General features: G+C 43.5%; 1 protein-coding gene and 1 long non-coding RNA gene across 3 annotated transcripts in view; one reads left to right on the forward strand and one right to left on the reverse strand.

The window, feature by feature from the left end:
* The window catches only part of LOC146812516 (targeting protein for Xklp2-A-like), an 89,196-nt gene extending 88,968 nt beyond the window's left edge, over positions 1-228 (reverse strand). For both annotated transcript variants that reach the window (XM_085619522.1, XM_085619521.1), the window contains exon 1: positions 120-228. The gene's annotated coding sequence lies outside the window, so the exon portion shown is untranslated. The remainder of the gene's footprint in view (positions 1-119) is intronic.
* LOC146812512 (uncharacterized) overlaps positions 1-19,735 on the forward strand; it is a 480,077-nt gene that overhangs the window by 427,199 nt on the left and 33,143 nt on the right. The window lies entirely within an intron of this gene.

Raw genomic sequence — 19,735 nt, forward strand, 5'->3', positions numbered from 1 at the left:
TCTCAACTCCCTCTGACTGATTCTGGCACAGTGGACGTTGACAATCTGGAAGACCACAGCACCCCTCACCCACCTCGAAATTGTCTACACGTCAGCGATTAAATTCAAGACGTCTTTACCTGTCTCACCGAGATCCAGGAGACTCTTCTCGCCGTCGGACGCTCGGTTCTAGCTAATCGTCTACCGAAAATATGCGCCGGTTAAATTTGAAGTTCTGACTGCATCTCAACCGACCAATCGCTGCGCGTTAAGTCACCATTGGGCGGTGTCCCTCGCTAGCACCTTAGGGAAATGTAGTTCGCCAATCACGCTGTTAGGGCTATTGGCGTTACAGCGAAACTACAAACCCCAAAGACAACGGGACGGAAAGCTTTCGCCCCGGCTAGTAGCGGTGCCTTCAATAGTTTTGAAAACAGGAGAATATGTACATGAATTTGCTACAAGAATGTCAAAACATCAAGCTGTTTTAGACTATCAAAGAAAACCTACGCAAATCACTTCCCTCTTTATAAGTAGAAGAAATACGAAATCCATGTTGCAAAAGGAGGACTTTATAAAGTGCGTAGGAAACATTACATTTCGGTGGAGGGAATGGTAGGATGTTGTTTAGACACATTTGGGAAGAGCTGTTAGCCAGCCGTCTGTTTTTAGCTCTAACAGCTGAAACCTTAGATGAACCATCAGGGCAAAAAATGTCATGAAAACATATGATAAAGACTTTAAAATTAACAAAAATAAAATTTTCAATATTTCTCAGTGGCTTATACATACGATTATATTATGAAATTGAGTGACATTTATTGAAAAGCAATAACCCAAAAAATATAAGGCATTCAAGAATACTCTCCTGTCCTGAACGCATTGCCATAAGTAACCCAAAATGTGACAGCTTGTCATGTTCTGTATTTAGCCTACAATATTAATACATGTGTGTTGGAATTAAAATGACTTCTGCATGGTAAGAGATGTACCCCTGGCCTGAGTGCCCAACTGTACTGTTCTCTGCATCCCTAATGCTAATTATTTGTTATAGGCAAACACAGTTCATGCGTGTGCGCCATGACATCGGCCTGTCTCATGGATCGTGGTCATGAAAGGACCACAAGGCGCACCCAAAGAGCTACCTTCAGGGCTTTAAGTGGGCCGGGTCTCACCGGTGCTGAGCACCGGCAGTTTTTTATATGGGGCCTTGAAACTGGTCTCTATCGGGCTCTGTTGTGTGCCCTGGCACAGGCGGTCTGTTTTTTCTAGACCCCAGTAACAGTAGGCACATCGATGTACGCGTGCTCACACTGCTCACTTCTCACTTGTGGAGAAGTTACTGCATGACGTCATGCCGGGTGAGCATTGTAGTGGAAGCGAAATCCTTTAAAGAGAGTCATTTTCTCTCTGGATTTCCCTTCTCTTTTTGAAACTCAGGAGCAGTAACATTGTCGTGGTGTCACCAGGGCTTTAAGTGGGAGCTTTTTTCAATATATATACAAGCCAGAGTTGCTGCTTATTTATCTTATGCAACTACAACCATTGGCAAAGCCAATAGTAGTGACTTGTAGGTATAATGTTACTTGTTGTATCATATATCCGGATGCAATGACACAAACAGCAAAATACAAGTCGGGCGGCACACCATGCTAAGCAAAGATTTTGAGCTTGTGTGTTTTTAAGCCACACCCTACATTGCATTGGCCACGCCTCTTTGAGAGACCGCTCAGTTTTTTAATCTCACTTAAAGCCCTGGCTACCTTCATAGAGGTGGATGGCTACCGCATTCACCAGGAGTTAAGCAGCACAAGCATGTAGTGATCAGTAGTCGTGCACAGGAGCTTTTACCCCGTGTCACTGGAATGAGGCCTACAAGCTCATTCATATTTTTAAATGTTATGCTTCTGTGTGTTTAATTCACTCTTGGCCTACATCAAGTAGATGTGGAGTGCTGGGCAGTGCAGGAATAGTTACTCTGCGCTGGAGGTATATGTGCCTGGGAAGGGTACAGTACAGGTTTAGAGTAGTGCTGTGTAGTATGTGTGTGGTTAGCGCATGTACTGAGTATATGAATGCCTTCTGGAAATACATTGCATGAGAGATGTAGCTCAGTGTAGTGCATGCGCAATGGAAGCATGTGCTGGGTTTATGTCTGCTCGCATGAAGTATAATACATGAAGGGTGGAAATGTTGTGCAGCGTGCACATGGTGAGTGTGTGTGTGTGTGTGCTGGCAGTGTGTGTTTGTAAACAGCACACCCTGGTACAATAGAGAATATGCTACAGCACCAAGCAGTGTGCACAGACTGAAGGTGCGTGCTGTATTCATGTATGTCTGTAATAGCACAATGTATGGAGGGAACAGTAGTGGAGAGTAAGCGTGCTGTGGAAGTACACTGAGTGCAAGTGTGCCTTCAAAAGTACAGACATGGACGGCCCTGGGCTCTATTTTGAGAAGCCCAGGCCTGCCTGATGAAGACATGAAGAGAGGAATGCTCCAAGACAAATTGTATTGTATTCTAATTGCATTTATATAGCGCTTACTAACTCATACGAGGTGTCAAATCGCTTTTTCGGCGAGTAGCACTCTACTCCGCAACCCATGAAAGGATTAATGGTGAATTAGTTTAGTGAAATATGAAAGTAATTTGAGTGGTGGGTATGTTAGTCAGTTATTTGGAATGAGAAGGATAGTGGAGGGATAGAAGAGGGAAAAGGTTTGCATTTATATAGCACTTTCTACCCCTGATTAGGTGTTGAAGCACTTTTTCGACGAGTAGCCCGCTACTCCAGAACCCATCAGTGGCGTAACGAAACTTGAGGGGGCCCACTTGCAAAGTGTATGAAGGGGCCCCCCTCCGACAACTCTCAGGAGCTCTTCTGAGAGGGTACTGGGAAGAAGGGGCCCCCTGCAGCTCAGGGCCCCCCGCACCACGGGGGACTTTGTTACGCCCCTGGAACCCATAAAGGATTAGTGGTGAATTAGTATAGTGAAATATGAGGTAATTTGAGCGGTGGATTTGTTAGTCTGTTATTTGGATTGAGAAGGATAGTGGAGGGATAGAAGAGGGAAATGGTTTCCATTTATATAGTGCTTGCTACCCCTGATGTGGTGTTAAAGTGCTTTTCGGTAAGTAGCACGCTACTCCAGAACCCAAACATGTGTATAGTGGCTGCATTCCTGTGAGCTGGGTGAGGCACACTGGAAAAAGGAGGAAGAGACACTTCAAAAGATTGCTCTTTGATTTGTTGATAAATCGCAAGGAAGGGGTCTGGACACATCTCAGGATGGGAGAGGGAGCTGGTAAAGGAATCATAAAGAGTAGGACTAGGAGCCCAGGATTAACCTTTTGATGCACATATCACTGTGGCTGACATCCAGTTGTGAACTCTGGTCACTCCCATGAATTGTGTTGTGGGCCAACCAGCTTCAGAGTCCTGCCTGCTGTGACAGACATCCTTTCAGGAGGAAAGAAGAACAGGAGAAATGGACACTTCAAATGAAGCAGAACCTCAACATAAAACGTCAAAGACTCAGGCCCTAAATCACATTTGGGTTCTGGAAAAGGACGATAATAAGGGGAGGTTGAGACCCCAAAATGTGTCTTCTGCCCGGTAGCCAGGCGGGCTTTGTGAGATGGCGGGGCTGTGCAAGATTTCTGCCTGTGACCTGGACTGGGGGCCTAAGCCTGCTAGTCTCCCAGCTGAGCAACGGGACATCACCAAGGAAAGCCAAGGCCACTTGCCCTGGAGCTTTGAGCACCAGCGCCAGCCTGCTTGCCAAGACCAGTGTACCCAGTGAGGAAGAGGAGAGCGGTGGAGGGAGAAATGTCAGTGGGTAATCCCTATGGAGATGTGTGAGGATTCAGCTGTGCACCAATCGAGCCGTAGCACACGTACAGGATTGCTTTTGATGACCTCATATACCAGGAGAGGGCTGTCATGGACTGAGCCATGTTTTAAATGCCTTGCAGCTCTTGCTAAGCCTGTATCACTTTGCTGTAGTGACCATGTATGGCAAGAGTGGTCACCGGCAAAGTTGTTGTGGAGGAGCGCTGAGACTTGTAACAGCCATGGTGGAGGTTTACACCGGAGGAGTCTGCACAAGATTTACCAAGTATCTCAGCAACCCTGTATGTCAGGAGGGGCTGCCAGTACCTATGTTTCCAAGAAGTTTGGGCCATCGCGCGAGCAAAAGACTGAGGCAGCATTTGGTGGGTTGAAGCTGCACAGTGAGAAAACTGCCCTAGACTGACACTGATGGCTGCAGAGGACACCGTGGACAACGACACATCCTCACTGGGCTCCAGTCGGGAGCTGAAGAAAGGGTTTCCCCCACCCCGCTGGGGAAGGCTGACTTACTGCATTTTTGTGAGCAGAGAATTGTTCCGATAACTGGAGAACCTGGCAGCGCTGCTCAAGATGGAGAGAGCCTCCACCGCTGGGTGCTGCTGCATAGTCCACGACCAGCCCAACTTCTCCAAGCAGGATCAGAACAAGCAGGTGCCCACACTGAGGACACCCATTGCAACGATGAACGTTCCTGTGCTGCAGGAGCGGGTAAGGCGCAGACTGGGCCTGTTGGTTCCCGGGGGACTCACTTCTAAAGGTCTAACAGCCCCATAGACACTTTTGACTAATTCCTGAAGACTTAAAGGGGAACTCTTGAACATGGTCTATTAGTGAGCCTTCTCTAGGTTCGTCCACCAGTGAATCTGAAATAACCTCAAATACGTTACAAGGAAGAGGGTGAGACAGTGATTTGCCCGACAACTACTAGAGTCCTGACCTCAAGGAGAATGTGTTACTGCTTGTGCATATTGTTATTCCTTTGTATGTGTAGAGTTAGAAATAAATTACTTTTTTTTTTTATTAAAGCTAGCATTTGACTGGAAATGGATTTATTTGTTGTACTGTGTGCACTTTCAGTTATGAATCGTGTTCACTTACCTGTATCTTCAAAAAAACACACAAGAGTCCCTATCATTAGTCTAACAGGCCTACGGTGTTGTCCTCAGCCAAGTATCGAACGTTCACAGACTCGATAAATTATCTCAGAGAGAGAGACTGTTATTCTATGTCAATCTATTCATTAAAAGGGTTTGCCCTACGATCTATACACTGTATATTGTATATGCACTAAAAAAACTTTTTGAGAAACTTATTAATTAAAATCAAGATCATATATTACATTGAAAAAAAAAAAAAAAATTATGCAGAATATCTCTACCTCCCAGAATGGGTTACAATCTTTAATAATCACAAATAATCCCAAGTAAATGTAATAAATGATCTTGATTTTAATTAATATGTTTCTCAAAAAGTCTCATTAGACTAAAAAAGAAACAAATCAGAACAGATCTCCACGGCCACTTCCTTGTAGAACATCTAAGAGCAGGAACAATTCCCGGAGGGTTACAGATACGCAATGTACCGGTAATCTTTACAGAGGATCCGATCTACAAAAAAGGCTACAGTCTTATCGAAACAAAATGCAGCAGGGATCTAATGGTCCTTACTGTCGAAACAGCACAAAGACTATCCAAACAACAATTGGAAGAGATAGCCGTGTTAGAATCAGAGATCAAATCAAACCAACTCATTGCGGATTCAAAAACGCTCCTTGAAAAAGTAGACAAAGAAATCTTGGAATTTAAAGACTTTTCAATTAATCAAAAGGGAGCAAAGTTTGAAAAAGACAGGAAGAATTTCTCAATTGAAAAAACTTATCCCTATCTCCAAATTGATTTCTATTCGAGACCGGAATCACGAAAGTTTCTGCCTGAATATCAAGGTCGATCAAGAAACAACTTTATAACTTTTTCGGACACAACGTCATCAAGTGGAACTGAGACAGAAACCCCAAACAATCGTCCAGAATATAACAGACGAGGAAACTACCAACAAAATTTCCAACAACAACCGTCTTTTTTAGGAAGGGGCCGTCAAAAACCACGAGGCAGGATGCGATACAGCAATCAACCGTGGGAAATGTCAACAAGGAGACACAATTACAAAAATTAGACAAATCACTGATTTACAACCTGTCAGAAAAAATCCTAACACATGTGGAACTAAGCATTCTTGAAAAAGGCTTGACTTTCGTCCCTTCAAGAGACACTAACTTCATCCAAATCAAAACTGAATTAATTGAATTCTGCAGGAAAATTCGTTTAACCACCTTCTTCAAAGACAACCCAGCTATCACTAATGTTGAATCTACAGGACTTAAGAAAAAGTCCACATTCTGTCCTCCAACAGGAAAAATTCCGAAAGAGGTCATCTTGTTCGAGAAAGTCGTATTATCTGCGATATCAGATGTTGAAAAAAAACGAAAACGACACACAAAATGGAACATTACCAAAGACCAAAGGGAAGCTTTAACGGAATTAAAAAATGATCCATCAATAATAATAAAACAAGCAGATAAGGGGGTTTCAATTGTAGTATGGGGGACAGACCGCTATACGACAGAAGTGAACAAACAACTAAACAACGAACGGTGCTACAAAAAGATATCATACGACCCGACTTTCGAGTTACAAAGAAAACTATTTAACATACTTCAAAGAGGCTTTGATCAAGGTTTCTTAGGAAAACGCGAATACGAGTACTTGAGAAACAAACACCCACGGATTCCAGTATTCTATGTACTACCCAAAGTACATAAAGATGCTTTGTGTCCTCCAGGCAGACCAATTGTCTCGGGCTGTGAGTCGTTATTAGAACCAATTTCAAAGTTTGTTGACTTTTTCCTCAAACCGTTCATGGAGGAAGTTAAATCATTTCTCCGAGACACCACAGACTTCATCAAAAAATTGGAACTGATGACTTTTGAAGAAGATACTAATTTTCTAGTGACGCTAGATGTAGTATCACTATACACAGAGATACCCCAAGATGAGGGTCTGGCAGTATTGGACAGTTTTCTCAACAGTAGACCGAAACCAGAAAAAGTTCCTTCTCAATTCATCATGGAACTAGCAACATTCGCACTGAAAAACAATTACTTCAGCTTCAAAGAAGATTTCTTTTATCAAATAAAGGGCGTGGCTATGGGGTGTCCCTTTGCCCCAGAATTAGCGGTCCTATTCATGTCGAAGTATGAAGAAGCCTTTATCTATAACAACAATCCCTTTACAGAGTACATCGGGAGCTGGGTACGCTACATAGATGACATTTTTATGATTTGGACTGGGGAAGAAGAGCAATTACAGTCCTTTTTCATGTGGCTTAACAATCGCACAGAGGACATAAAATTCACCATGACCCATTCAAAATTTAAAATGCCATTTCTAGACGTTGAAGTCTATGCCATTGATGGCATCTTAGCCACCACATTGTTCAAGAAAAAAACTGATAGGAATAAGGCTCTGCATTTTTCTAGCAACCATCCAAGGAGCCTCAGAGAAAATTTACCCTACGGGCAATTTTTGCGCATTCGTCGCAATTGTACATTTAAGGATGAATATCTCTTACATGCAGATGCCCTTAAGAACAATCTCTTGACGAGAGGATACCCTAAAAAACTCCTCAAAAGGGCTATAAAAAGAGCATGGTGGACTCCACGAGAGACGCTGTTAGAGAAGAAAAACATAACAAAGACAGACAGGATTGTCTGTGTGACTACATTCGGTCCCACATCAAATTGGCTGAAAAAAACAATCAACCAAAACTGGCACTTAGTAAGACACTTAGATCCACGACTCAAAGAAGTTCCTTTATTTGCCTTTAAAAAGGACAAAAGTATTGCCAACCAGATCGTACGGGCAGCTATGCCCAAAACAAAAAAAGTCTCAATCACAAGTTTTCTTAATCTACCGCCTATTCATGGTCATCATAAATGCGGCACATGTACATGCTGTGAGTCAACTATAGAAGGTGACTGTTTTTTGCACAACGGAATCCACTGGAAACACGAGACGTTTTCTAACTGTAAATCCAAATTCGTGGTTTATGGGATACTGTGCCCCTGCACTAAGTTGTATATTGGCAAGACCAATCAAGAGATCAGACAGAGAATCCAGCAACATAAATCAAGAATTCGGAAACAAGTTCCAAATGCACCTTTAGTCAACCATTGGTCCTTAAAAAATCATACTGAAAGAGATTTGAAATGGACAATTATCTCTAAAGTTGAACAAGACGCCAGAGGTGGGGATCTGGACTCAAAACTATTGAGACGGGAAGCAATGTTGATTATTAAATTCAACACTTCAGTTGACGGTTTAAATGAACTATCAGAAATTTTCAACTTGTAATAAACTTTCACAACACAGGAATTTGACAGACACTGGATATTACCTCTGGGAACGCCCACACAGCAGGGCGACAAAATGGAAACATATTAAAAATTCTTTTTTTCAATCTCTATAGTATAAAATTAATAAACATATGTTCACCAGAGCAGAGATCCATAACATGGGTACAATCTTTTATAATCGAGTAAACGTTGTCTATTTCATCAGTTGGAGAACCCACAAAAAAGTCAAGGACGACATCCGGGCCAGTTCAACAAAAAAGATCTACAGGATTATGGACCACAGTTCCATAATAGTGCTAATCACAGCGCTATGGTAACACGCCCAGCAAATAACAAGAATTTCTCCATATTTAACACCAGAAGCTAAAAACAGGATTCACAGGACAAGGGGTGTTTGTAACACATCAAAGATCCCGTGGCTCCGTTAATAACACAGCAGCGATTTGCCATATATGCACCTTTACGTCTTTTGTCTGCTGATCACTAGATAGAATAAATAAAGTTTCCTGTACGAAAAGCAGCCAGTGTCAGTCAAGAACCACAATCCCCAGAAGCCACCATTTGTACGCGATGTGCTTACGTGACGCGTCACAATTTAACAACGTATTCCGACGGAAGGAAAAACGAAGCACAGCAGCTGCGTGTGAGAACCCCACTGAGACGCGGGATTTTCGTTTCATTCAGGTAAGGCAGAGACCAACTGCTGCTCTGTGTACTGTTCGTACACAACTGTTAACTGATCCCTCGAAAAATCGCTCACGTGTGTCATTCTTTTTGGGCCCGTAGTGTGACGAACGCAATTGGCAACTTTGAAGCCATCTTAACACACGAACTGTAACAGAATAATTTGTATCGAGGCGACTGACGTAATTGGAACCGAGATATCGGATATTCTGCACCTCGACGGACACCTAAAAGTAAGCTCCTAATAGTCAATCTCATAGACTATGACTTTAAAGAGACTACTAACTTACGCTTTTGTCAGAAGATGGTAGAAATCGAGTCAATTTCTTGTGTATTTTTCACTTTTGGTTTGGCAGGTAGAAACTGATTGAATTATTGTTTACTTCTGGCTTGGCAGGTTGAGGTAGACGTTTAGTTCATCTAATCCCCCTGCGAGGCACAGACTGCATTCAATCTGCAGGTGAGATTTTTCGAAACATAGCGCAGTCACCCGAGATAAAAAGAGACAGGACATTAGTTAAAACAATTTTTCGTTTACTTTGTTTCAGCGCACAATGGTCCTGAAGAGGATCCCAGCAAGAAAAGGGTTCCGAAACGCGTTGACCTTACTAGTTAAGGCCAACCAATCGAGAAAAAAAGATTTTGATAAAGAACAAAGAGTTTAAAAATACGACTATACGTTTTTTATGGTGGCCTACACGTGTCATTGACACGTTTTCATTGAGTTGTATATAATGAACAGTATGAATGAGTGTGAGTGGGTATGAATGCTGTAAAGAGTGGAATATTAATGTGAAGTTGTTTATTTCGAAGGTTTTGTTTTTTGTTTTTTTCTTAGAGGTGTCCAAAAATTTAAAATATGGTTGCATATATTCAAAAAAAGTAATGTGTACACCACGGTGTGGTTTATGACTATGAAATATTAGAGGTTTTTAAAAAAAAATGTAAATGCAATGTAATTAAATTACCAATGTCTGATTAAATCTGACTAAAAAAGTAGTCGAAAGTGTGATTGTTTCAGTCAATACACACGATAAAAGAGTTGGCAAAAGCCATTTGCAGCATTGGCATATTGTTAGGTACTTATGATTAGTAGACTTGGCCTTGCTGCCATTTAAGTCAAAACCCAGAACTGTTGTTTCAGTGAACTAAAACTAGCACCTCAATTTTCCAAAATAATTTCACACCTTACTTTGTGGAGGAGTTTGCTTACATTTGTGTTTTCGATTGTGCGGTAATTTCCTTTTGTGGGACCACTACTACCATTTTGTGAAATATTTAAAACTGACAATATGCTCACATGTATATGTTCATTGTCATAGGATTCAACACTTGCCTTTCTGTTTGATATATTTTTAATTTTCACAGGACTGAAGGTCAAATGCTTTTACCGGGCATGCCTATCTGAAGTCATGTTGCACATTCCATGTATCTCCTTGAAGTTGGGTAACAAAAACAGTCAACTCCATGGGGCTTCAAGACTTCTTCATTGTGCTAATTAGTTAATTATGGGCCTTGAGGTGTGGAGCGTCACCTAAATTTGTTGACCCAAACGAGAGGTAGTAACATTAACCAAACATTCTCATCTGCTGTCTTGCTTTATATTTAATCTTATATTTGAAAAAAATACCATTGACACACAGGCTGTCCCACACCAATTTCAGACAGCTGATATACTGAATACAATGACTTGGGACTTACTTTTGAATACAGATGTATACACAAAAACAAAGCAGTCATGGAGCTCCCACCAAGTCTGCTCCTCAGATTATAATGCTTCAAGGAAGCATATGGGACATGCAGCATGGCTTCAAAGAGATGTTCTGCCACTGCTGAAGCTTTAATCTCCACTCCATTCCAAATTCTGGTGGATAGTGTCCACTCCTAAATCAGGGGAGAGGGGATATATCCCCGCCCCGTGATTACAATGCCTAAGGTGGGGTCCCTGTATTGTTTGACGTCAGATCCTTGTCATATTGTTCAAACATCAATCAATGCAGTGATCCACTACTTGCAAGACTACTAAAAAGTACAAAAATAGCCATAGCTTGTATATTTACAAATGTTCTTTGAATTTGAAGCATTTTTATATGATCGAAAGGACTAAATGTAGGAATAAAGAAAGGATCCTGGCTCTCCACTGTATAGTTTATTTTGTGATGGTTTTCTAATGAAACATGAAGGTAGTGTTAAGCTTTCTCACATGGCCCTGGAATTTAGGGTACCTTATTATACAGATTCCAAATTTTCTTAAGCCATGTTGGAGTATCTCACCTAGTCCAATTACCTGCTTTGCTTTATCTTACGTGTAGTCGGAGTAGTTCAATTGATCCCATTTCAAAACCAGGCATACAAGTACAAGCCCCAGAATGCAAAGCAAACGCTTGAACTGGATGAGCTACTCACGCATGGCCCTGGGAAACTTCTTCACACACTAGCTAGCCAGCTACGTTTTTATTTGATTTGATTTGAGTTTTATAAAGCACAAACAAATGCCCTTAGGCGTCTCGGCGCTATCTGGCAGTTTTAATGCAGGAGGCCTTATATTAGATTAAAAAAACTTTTTTGTCTATTGAGAGTTTTAGATTGTCATTTCAGATTCTCTGAAATAGTATTTTCTCCTTACTTCATAATTAAAGCAGTACTTTCTTTATATATTGTAGGAGAAGAAGCATATGATGAGAACATTTCCAAACACTGTACAAAAAGTGTTTGCAGTTAAAAAAAAATTAACAGACTGAGTAAACAGCATCCCTGCAAAACTAAACACCCAAAGAAGCAACATGTATCGCCTGCCCACAGGTAACTACCCTTAACCTTTGATTCTACTCTCTATACACCGTCAGATTGCATCCTAATAAAAGCCTACTCTCACCACACTCCTTAAATACTTCACAAAAATTGACATTGATCTACTAGCTGGAGAATAGTCTCTCTCTACCTCCTTTCTATCAAATGATCCTGTCCTTACAGTCTACTTCTGCATGTCTTAATGCCCCTTAGTATAGCCTTCTCTGCCATATAACTTACTCTGTACTATATTTCAGCAGCTTAACCATACCTCTCTTCCAGTGGCGGCTGGCACGAATCGGGGGTGGCAGGGTAGAGGGTGGGAGGCGAGGAGGGGGAAGGGGCTAAAGTAAAGAAAAATAAATAAAACTTACCTTACCTCCTCGCCGCTCCTCGTCGTTGTCCCTCTGCTCTGCAGGAACCAGGAAGCACACCCAGGCTCCCCTGACCAATCACAACGCTGGGGGCCTGGGCATGTTCTCCATGCAGGCTGTATTGCAGCCTGCATGGAGAACATGCAAAGTGCGCACAACTGTTTGGCCGGTCCGAGAGGGATGACCAAACAGTCACTGCGCACTTAGGTTTATAATGTTTTTATTGAATTTTATATTAGGCACATAAATGAACCATGAAAATTACAAAGAAAAACGGTTAAGGAACTGTATCCCTCCCCCAGCCACACCCTTTGAAGAGTCCCCCGCAACAACCGTCCTCCCTGCTCCCTTAACCCCTCCCTCTCCCAGCCCCCTCCCTCCGGGCCCCGTCCCATTCTCATATAGTTCACCATTGCAATCTATTAATGTTCCGCCTGCGTTGGTTTTGTAGGTCGTAGGATTCGTAAGTATTTGGGGCATGTGAGTTCCTTGAATTCAGTTGAGAGCATCTCTATAAATGGCTTCCACAGTTCGTATAAAGAGGTCCCTTTGTTAGCCAAAGAGTAAGATATCCGCTCCATGCCCAAGAAATGCCATATGCGATGCAGCCAGCCGGCATGAGTTGGAAGTCTAATCAGTACAGACAACGCCAAAATATTCTGAATAACCGCACCTGGGGCAAGGCCTATCTGTCTGCCTCTCCGAGATTTAAGCGGTAACATAAGATCTTTAGGTAGGCCCAGCACAACATTATTCGGAAAGTGGGGAAGTTGTATGTCAAAACACTTGTCTATATCATCTAGGACCATCGTCCAATTTCAGATAATTTCGGGCAGTGCCACAGGATATGTGTCTAGGTTCCCTGAGCCCCACACCCCCTCCAACATAAGGGGTCTCGTGCAGGGTTTCCGCGATGTAATCTGACTTGTGTGGCGTACCAATATGTAGTTATTTTTGTGGCTGTTTCTATACCCGCTACGTTTCTAGCTGTGTGCCTAGCTCTGTAATATATGTTTTCCCACTCACACAGTATGAGTTCTCTACCCAGTTCGGTTTCCCATCGCCTCTGGCCAGGGGATTTGATAGTTGGGGGAGGGGGCCTTAAGTGGTTGTATAGTTCTGTGATAAGGTGAGAATCAGATGACTTGGACAGAAGCCACTTCTCAAATGACGTCAGATGGCGTTGGGCTTGAGGACGTATCATTGGTTGCATCACCCAGTGCCTAATTTGTTGATACCTAAATCTCTCGGTTTCAGGCAGGTCTATGCGTTGACAAAAGTCCTCGAATGACAGGGGACTAGATTCGTCAAAGAAGTACCCAATGGATCGACTACCCTCTCGTGTCCACCAGTGGAAAGTTTTAATATCCAACCCAGGAGTAAAATCAACATTTTCTGCTATGGGTGTCAGAGGAAATGGGAAAGTCGTTATTTTTCTCTTTGCCACTTTATCCCAAGCCCCCAGAGCTGCCTGCGTGACCTGCGAAAGATAGAGATTCCTGGGGCGGTTCTGTTTCGGGAGGAAGTGGATCTTCCACAGGGATGTTTTGGCCAGGGCCCTGTCCATGAACAGCCAGTGTTTTTCAGATTCAGACAGAGACCATTCCACCATAGGCCTGATCTGCACTGCCCAGTAGTAATTTTGAAGATTTGGAATCGCGAGACCTCCCTCCCCTGGGGGTCTATAACTGAGATCTCGGCGTTGGCGGGGTTTCTTGTCGACCCGGATAAAGTGCCTTAAATTCTTTTTGTAAGGTAGGTATGGGACCAGGAGGGGGAACTAACGGCAAGGTCTGGAAAAGAAATAGAATTTGGGGTAAGATTGTCATCTTGATCACCGCTATTCGGTCCAGCCAAGATAGGGTATATGATTTCCAACGGCTAAAGGAGGAACGTATTTTCATAAGCAGGGCTTTGTAGTTTAGTGAAACCGTTTGTTGCACGGATGCGGACAATTGTATCCCTAGATAGGAGATTGAGTCTGGTGCCCACTGAATAGGGAATGCTGCTTGCAGGTCTGCTAGCGTGGGTGCTTTAAGGGATAGGTTGAGAGCCTGGGATTTCTGAATATTAATTTTAAACCCTGCAGTCTAAGAGACCTCCTCCAACTCAGCCAAAAAGGCCGGAAGTGAAACATCGGGGAACTCCAGAGACTCTATAACGTCATCTGCATACAAACTTAGTCACCCCCAAAACTTACCCCAGTAATTTGAGCATGATCACGCACTCTTTCAGCCATGGGCTCCATATATAGGGCGAGAAGGAGAGGGGACAACCCTGTCTTCACTGCGCACTTAGGAGGGTGCCACTGCTCCTCCCATGCTCCAAGAGCACAGCAGACCCGCCCTGCCCGCCAAGCCTCAACAGGAACAAATAAAATGATAATAACAACCAGTCATCATTTCATTTTTCCTTTATTTCCACTTCCGAAAGCAGGTGGGTGTCGCTGCCGCCGCTCTCCTCACAAATCACAAGCTCACCTTCTGGGCAACTGTTCCCTGAGGCCTAACAATCTCCTCTAGCCTATCTATGCTTCCCAGTTTGACTCACGGCTCATCACAAATCACAAACTCTTCAGTGTATCCTCTCCTTTCTACCATTAGCCAACATCCTCTATCCCATCTATCAACCTACCCTGGGCGTAGTTCGCGAAGTAGCACTACGCAAAGCTACGCAAAGTGCACTTCGCACTACGCGAGCTACGCGTAGCACTTCGTGAACTGCGTAGTACCCTGTTCGCACTGTGCAAGATGTCGTTTTCAATGATTGCACAGTGCGGACAAGCAACCGGCACTGTGCAATCATTGAAAACGGCATCTTGCACAGTGCGAGCTGTAGTTTTCTGCGGCTCGAGTATATTTTTACTCGAGCTGCAGCTTTCTCAACGCGGACTGGTAGATTCTCATCGCGAGCGGTCGCGAGCATACGCAACCACTCGCAATGAGAAACCTGACTTCCTCGCGTTGAGAATCTCGCCGGGAGGTTTATTTTCCACGCTCGCGATCGCCAACTTGATGTTGCTGATCGCGAACGAGGAAAAAGTCTCGCCGGGATGTCATTTTGCTTGCTCGCGGTCGCCAACTTGACGTTGAGGACCACGAGCAAGCAAAAAATGACCGCTTCACTACGCAACACTACGCTACGCGTGTTTGCACTGTGCTACGTGCAATTCGCATAGTGCGAAGTAGCGCAAACTTCGCAAACTACGCGAGCGTAGCGTAGTGCTTTGCCCAGGCTTACTATCAACACGTACCATTTTCAACTTGCATGAGCTCTTACTAACAATATCACCTAACTCCTTCTAATTTAATCTACCACAAGAAAAGGGAAGAAATGCCGCTAACAATTCCGTAAGAGAGCAAGTCTAACCCGATAACTAACAAGTTGCAACAATAACTAATAACAACTGGATTAGCCACTAACTGTGGATTATGGACTAGCTTGCTACCTGCCATAAAGTGCTTCAGTGGCTCATCAGGGTTAGGAGGCGCTATATAAACCTAATTACAATATAAAAGTAAAAGGAGCATTTAGTGAAGAAATGTCAGCGTGCTGCACGAATAGTTGAATAACAGGAGTAGGGCCATCATTGAATCGAACAATTGGAAGGATAGCGTTAATGAACACGGAGTAATCATAGTTTGAGTAGAGCAAAACATGTCCACACAGGTGTACAGAAAGTCAGGAATACAAAAAAAAGATTTTGAAATTGTCTAGTAATGGCAAGATAGGTGCAGATTACGTTAACCCCAAAATATGAATAGGAAAATATTGAACTATTTCATCCTGTGTTGTTATGTAATTTTCCCATTGTCTTGCGCATGTCTGTTTCATTTATTTGTCCCCATGGTGCAGAGCTACATTTCTATGTCTTTAGGCTCTTGTGTGTCAGTGGCCTCTCAGATTCTGTCACTTTACCTTAGGTTGAGTCCTGAAATTTTGGTTGAATTTCTTTATATCCAGCAGTAAGGGGTAACGCAGTGCCCTGCTTATGAATTATTTGGGTAAAGTCTGTTACCGTTCTTACACAATGCCCATGTAGTTGGGAAGTGTCAATTTCTAAGACAACTTAATAGTTGTACTAGCGCTTCATGTAGCTGTGCTTTGTTTTAGCATCTTTTTTCAGTATAGAACTTACACAAATAGATTTCCTCATTGTTAATCTCTGTGTATGCTGCTTTTTAATAACATCTTTGTTGATAGTGATGCTGATGGATTCTGTTGATTCTTTATGAATGTTTCTACTGGTTGTAATTTATCTATGGCTGTGGTTTGCTTTGAAAAGAGGTTGTCGTTTGAGACTCACTCTCCTAAAAAGATTATGGAATTGTGTTTGTCATATTTTTGCTGCAATTGTGACGTTGCTCATCTGTTCTGTTTTTAGTACTAAGGGCCAGATGCATCAAGCTATTTTGTGATCGCAAACAGTGCGAATCGCAAAAAATGAGCTTTTGCGATTGCAAAATAGCACCAAACAATGCATCAACCTAAATCGCAGAATATCCCAAGTATTCGCTAAAATTAGCGATGACCAAAATAGCGATGACCAAATACTGCGAATGCTTATTTGCGATTAGCATTTGCGAAGTCACAAAGCAATACATGAAGTGTCGCAAATTGCGCAAAAATAGCGAATCGCAATTTTGCATTTGCAAAATACCACCAAATTAAACTAGGTGGTAACCAGGTGAAAACACTGAGAACAGGTGAGAAACATCAGGAAAGTATTTTAACAGACCCAGAAGGCCTCAGAATGTTTCACAATGGCAGCGCTCTACATCATGGCGAGGAGGATGAGGCTCAGAGCAGAAGCACAGAGGAAAAGGAGGATACAGGAGCGCATTTTCAGAGTGCGCGTTACTCTGTTGGGGCAGACAGATGAGGAAATCTATGAGAAGTATAGATTGAATGCAGCAATGATATATGATCTAATTGCTGATTTAGACTCACTACTGTAGCCTCAATCTCGCAGGACACATGCCATCCCCACCCATGTGGAGGTCCTGTGTCCCCTGCACCTCCTAGCGTCTGGGAGCTTCCAGGGGATAATAACTAAAGCTGGCGGAGTGTCACAAAGCTCACTTTCACGTTTCTTCAACGCGTTCCTGGACGCTATGCTGCTGCGGATGCGCCAACACATTAGATTCCCAACCACCCCACAGGAATTGTTTGAAACTAAAATGGACTTTTATCAGATAGCCAACATCCCCCATGTAATAGGTTGCATAGATGGGACACATGTAGCCATACGTCCTCCCTCAGTGAATGAGTATATCTTCAGGAATAGAAAGTCATTTCATTCACTGAACATACAGGTGATATGCAAGGCGAAGTACATAATCACGGACATTGTGGCAAGATACCCAGGTAGCACGCATGATTCCTACATCTTTAGGCACAGCAGCATACATACACGTCTACTTGGGGGTGAATTTGGAGAAGGATTCCTGCTCGGTAAACACATTCCACTGTCTCATGCATATCTACATTTTATGGTGAAAGATCACAGTGGCTAATACATATGCTGTTTCTCCACAGGTGACAGCGCATATGCTGTGCGTCCTTTCATCGTGACACCATACCTGCATCCCAGCACACCTAGTGAACACCGGTTCAATGCAGCACACAGGTCAACGCGACATGTGGTAGAGAGGACCTTTGGGCTGCTGAAAAGTCGCTTTCCCTGCATCCATAAAACTGGCGGTGCCTTGCAATACAGGCCACATGTGCCATGTTGCACAACATAGCAACTGCCCGAGGTGTACCACTTGAAACATCGGATAGTGACCCCTATGAGGAAGAGGATAACATGCATACACAACATGCAGGAAATGCAGCGAGTGCAGCTGAAGGGAGAACGCGACGTGCAGGAATCACACAGAATTATTTTTGATGTGAGTACTAATCCAACACAACACAACACTGTTACTTTGCCAAATAGATTTATTTAAAACAACTTAAACTGTTGTGTTAATGCACCCTTACATAGCCTGACTTCAATGATGTATACACAATATGGTATGTCATGGAACTTCCCTTCAGTCCAGACAAAAGTAATTACTGGTTGCTTCACCAGTGACAATTGCTGTGGACATGGCCACACTATTTCCTGCACCCTCTCACTCCCATTGCCCGTTCTGGCGGGTCAGATGCATCCCTTTGTGAGCTCTCTGATCCTGCCGCATTCCGTGTGCTGCGCCTCCTGGAGTCCGGGCACTGGTGCCAAGCAGCTACTGTGGCTGGAAGCATCCTCACTCTCCGCACACCCCATTATACTACTGCCAGCAACAGCATTGGTCTGCATCTGCTCCACAGCATTAGTCTCTTGGACCAGTCCCTTGGCAACATCTCCCCAGCAATGGCTCATTTCCACCTGCATGGCTATTGCACGTCGGGATAGTTGTGCTGTGGCAGTACTAAGACGGTTGGTGGCTCTGGTGTACCCATCCAAGTGTCCAAGTAATTTGGAGGGTCTTTTGCGATGGGACACCTGATCCTCCTTTAGCACCTTGCATAGGTCCCTGAGTGCCCCAGTCTGTTCTCCAAATTGTTCTCTGTTTTCCCAGCGACCTTCCTGCACAGCAGTAGTTAAATGTGTGATGCTGTCACACATGCCCCCCACTGTGCATGCAAGAGTTGAAAGGTTTCCCTGCATTAAACGCATGTGTTTCACCTGCAGGCGCTGTACCATTAACATGGCCCTCTCCAGGCCATCATGTGATGTGGAAGTCTCGCCTGCGCCAGATCTCAAGAGTGCTGCTGCCCTGCTTCTCCGAGCTCGCATGTTTCCATGTCACAGCTGTTCGCGTGGCTTGGATGTGGGTGTAACCACTGCTTCTGCTATTGTGGGCTCAGGCTGCCCCTCATCCTCAATTTCCAATGCTGGCAATGGGGCCACAGTGATCCTGCGTTTTTTGGAGCTGATGTGGTGGGTGCTGGTGAGACTGCTATGTCCTCTTCTGACTGGGACTCACTCTCTGGTGGTGCATATCCATCACTGCCCTCAGACTCTTGGTCACGTTCATCTGTGATGTGGAACAGTGCATGATTAGTTGGCATTTAGGGCATGTTTCCTGTTTTAGTACAAAGTTTTGTTCAATAAAGTTATTTTGAATTACAATGTGTGTGTGTAGACTGACTTCCCTTGTACAATGGATTTGAACTCATTTCGTTTGCTAGACACCAGACTTCCCTTGTGCTTTTGTTGACTGCAAATCCCATAATTCATAGGCGTGTCATAAGTAAAACATGAACTGGAATACTATTTCCTGCATAAGCCTCTTCTGATTTACACTGTTTGTTAGCTACACTAAAATGTGGAAATGAAGTTGCATGCATCTTACCTTGGGAGCTACTGGGTGGTGAAGGAATCTATTGTTGTGACTCCGACTACTGCCTCCGGCTGCAGGGTGAACTCCACAAGGTCCTCTAAGGCTGTGGGGCTGGCTTGGGTTGATGGGCCACCTCCAGTTTTTTTTGTTTCTGCAAGCCTATCTGCAACCCTTTCTTTTGTATGACTGCGCAGGTCGTACCACCTTTTGCGCAAATCTCCAATGCTGCGGTGAGCAACTCCCACTGCATTAATTTTTGTTTGCATTGCCAGCCACAATTTTCTCTTTTCTGATTCAGGGACCTACAGTGAA

The sequence above is a fragment of the Triturus cristatus genome, chromosome 7, assembly GCF_964204655.1.
Source record: "Triturus cristatus chromosome 7, aTriCri1.1, whole genome shotgun sequence".
Taxonomy (NCBI): domain Eukaryota; kingdom Metazoa; phylum Chordata; class Amphibia; order Caudata; family Salamandridae; genus Triturus; species Triturus cristatus.